General features: G+C 41.0%; 1 long non-coding RNA gene across 1 annotated transcript; it reads right to left on the reverse strand.

Moving 5' to 3' along the window:
- On the reverse strand, nucleotides 1543-2378 carry LOC110397208. Its single transcript, XR_002437622.1, has 3 exons — nucleotides 2080-2378; nucleotides 1932-1981; nucleotides 1543-1620 (listed from the first exon to the last, which is right to left on the reverse strand). It is a non-coding gene; the product is annotated as an uncharacterized LOC110397208 (long non-coding RNA).

A 3569-nucleotide genomic window follows, 5' to 3' on the forward strand; every position in this document is an offset into this window, starting at 1 on the left:
TGATTGAGGCAGAAGTAAGCAATCAATATTTGCTGTAAGCAGCCAGCTACTTTACAAAATAGTTGGAAGTTTGTCCAGGAAGGAACCAAGAAGAATAATAAAGTTCTTGAGCAGATCTTGTAAAGTCACATGCGGAGATGGTTTTGAACCTTAAGTTATTCAGTGAGTTTATGAGAACCAAGGGATCAGCAGACTCCAGCCCCCTGGCATCCTGAGGGATGAGGGAAAGATCAGCAGGGTCAAGTACCACACCTCTGGGACTGCACATATCCATTTCTTCACACGAGTTACGGGGATCTTCTGATTATTTCTTCCCCGATAAGTTAAGCAGAGCTTTTCACCCTCTTTGTAACTAAAGTAGTCAACGCCCAACAAACACTTGACATGGCTCAGCCAGTAGAAGTAAGCTATGCAGCCCTAGCTGTGAACAGCTCAGGCCAAAATGGGGCCTGGAGAGGTGGGAGGTAAGCTGACTCTAAAGAGCCTGATCAATAAGAAATAATGTCCTCCTTTGAGTGCACTCCTCAAGGTCCCTTCCCCAGGTAGAAAAGATTTTCTCCAGCCAAATGAATATCCTCTGAAATGAAAGCACACAGTGTTCCCAGATCCAACACTGCAGCCTACTGGCCATTACACTCCAATAAATTTACTGAGACTAGAAAAATTTACTGTCTTTGGAAGGAACCAAATCAGGGCCTCACAGACATACTTGGATTGTATACAATGTGTCTTTACCAGCAGAGTCATAATACCCGCTGAGGGTGGCTTAAATACGTTTGACTTGTTGTGGCAGATCCAATATATCTTCATAGAGAATTTGCAGTTACTATAGAAAATAAGTCATTTAAGCTGCCTTAGCTATATCTTGGAATTTCCTTTCATTTATTCATGGTTGGAGGATTTGCAATTCAGAGTTTTGGCAGCTTGTCAACAGTTGCGTTGTTGAAGGGTGAGATGCATTCCACAACATTTAAATAGGCTGAGAGCATCTTGTTGGATGTGTTTCTAACATCTGACCAAATTCCATAACAAAATTTTCTTGCAATTTTCCACTTTCTGGACTCTACTATTACTTTTGTTTTTTATTTTTTCTTATAGCTTGGATTTAAAAAAAAAAAAAAAACCTTATCATGGAAACTATGAATACTAGAGTGTATGTAGTGAATTCTTGAAAAAATAGTAATTCTTAGAATACATCAAAAATTCTTAGAATACAACTAAGATAAATTACTCTCTGACATGCTCATTCATTATCCCTTATTGTGTCTTAGGTTCAGTATTGCTTTTTATAAGTAAAATGTTGCCTTTCTTGTAATCCTCCTGCAGTATATTTATCAAATTTTTGCATAATCATAACAAAATAATGTGGAACAAGATGTTATTGTCAATGAAAATGATTGCTTACCTGAAATTTGGCTCAGGTAGAACATGGCTGTTCACTCTGACCAGAAAACATACATCAGATTGTTTCAGCAGTTATTATATGTCTTTCCCCCAACCCTGCATTAATTTAACATCACTATCTAGATTTTATTATATTACCTATGATTAATTCCTGTGTAAATCAGAATGTAAATACGTCTCTGTTACTTCGCATGCTTCTTGAAATATAACTTCATTCTGATTTATTTTTGGAAGAAAAAAAAGAATGTAATGGCAGCATTTTGGAGGGTCTGGAGATTCTAGCTCTGTACTAGGGAATTATGAAGGAACTCGGTCAGAAGAGCATCCTAAATCCCTGAAAAAACACTTTCAAAAGCATATTTTTCCAAACCAGGATTGCCCTGATCCAGTCAAGCACATAACTTTGTATTTAACTCTAAGCTCTTGTTCAAGTGTCTCACTGAGCTGGCTTCTTCCTCAGCTGAAGGGTGCAGGAAGGAGCTGAGGGAGTATCAGGCACTGTTTTGAGGAAAATAGGTTTAATTCACCAGAGGAGGAGAGCTGTGGGAGGAATTTGAACTGGTTTCAGCTTCCCAGCCTGAAAAAAAAAAAAAAAAAAAGAGGAATGAGATTTGAAATTGCACCACTCCCTTCCCCTCCTAAGGAAAGAAAGCAACCAGTTACTCAAGTGCTCACCTTGCCGGCCAACATCACACTCTGCTCTGGGCCTGGCAAGCCCCTGCTCCTCCTCTCCTACATCAAACATAGTTGTAGGTGCTCTGCTTCATTTATTTGTAGCAAATTTTCTTCTCAGTAGTACATCTGTTTATTAAAAGTTGATTTTTTTTTTCCTGATATAGACACAAAGGCATTGTAATAGGGAAGCAACCTTTGGCCTTCAAAAATGCAAGGAGGAAAAATAGGTAGTTGGTATCACTGGAAATCACCCTGTAATTACAATCCAAGGCACTTGTTATGATTGGGCTTTGGCTTGCAGGAGCTAGCATGACCCTCGGGCTAAAAGATAAAGGTCTGATGGTGTTAAATTAGGGTTGTGAATTAATGCAATGAATGACTTTTAATAATAACTTTTCACAGGTGGCTTGGTGTTATTGGCAGTAAGTTCTGATTGGTTTGCTACTTGGGCCTGAGGGACCAGGGCATGCACCATCAGGGAAAGTAAGTGAGAGTGGGGGTGCCCTATGTTTTCTAGAAAATCCTCTTCTCCTGTGTGTGGCTACTGTCAGTTTCTTCTTTGCCTGTACACCAGAAAGTTCAAAACTCACTAACATTATTTTCAGAGATGTGAGCAGAGCAACTTCAGCTGGTGTTACATTGCTTGGCCCTAGGAAGACATATTTCTGACTCTTGAGGGTGATCCTTTCTCATCTCTTTAAGAGACAGAGATGAAACTATGATGGTCAACAGTTGTGAGGATGTTTCTAGGCCAAATGCAGCAGCTGTATTTTCTTTAAGAGTCTTCTTTAGACGTGGTGCCTCCTGCTCAAACTCTAGAGGGCTAAGGGCAAAATGAGGACATGAAGCAAAAAGCACTAAAGAGGGAAGGACATGGTAAAGCAGAATATAGCCTTTCCTGGGTGTGCTCCAGGGCACATTTAATTATTTGTCACTTGGTTTAAATTTATATATACCCGAGGCAGTCAGCACAAGAAGTGGCTGGATGTCTTCCGTTGCAAATCAAGCACAGCCTTTGTGGCTGCAGTAGTGGAGGAAGGAAAACTATAGCCCAGACTAAAGTGGTGGATGGAAAAACCCTCAGACATCCTCATTGCACTGATTAGTATCTTGAGTCATTGCCTTTGGGGGAGGTGAGAGTTTCCTCAGTACAGATGAGTTAGATGAGCTCCTTTAATGAGGTTAGATACAAGAGGCATTGCGCAGTATGATGGTGTTCCCTGGGAAAAAAAAAATAAAAAAAAAGAGAAAGCTATCTTATTTTCACTACTGAGGGTCGAGGTCTCACCAGGGGTCATCAGAATCAAAACAATGGGCTTTGAGAGCTGCCAGAGCTGCGCTACATACCCAACTGAAGGCAGCTGGAAGTGGCAACTGGTGATGGGCAGAGTAGTGACGTCGTGTGGCTGCTCCATGCCCACAGATCTGCCTCAGGCAGAGGGTCTGTCACCACATAGGGTCCCCGTCCTGCCCATCACAGGCTCTCCCTG

The sequence above is a fragment of the Numida meleagris genome, chromosome 3, assembly GCF_002078875.1.
Source record: "Numida meleagris isolate 19003 breed g44 Domestic line chromosome 3, NumMel1.0, whole genome shotgun sequence".
Lineage (NCBI taxonomy): Eukaryota > Metazoa > Chordata > Aves > Galliformes > Numididae > Numida > Numida meleagris.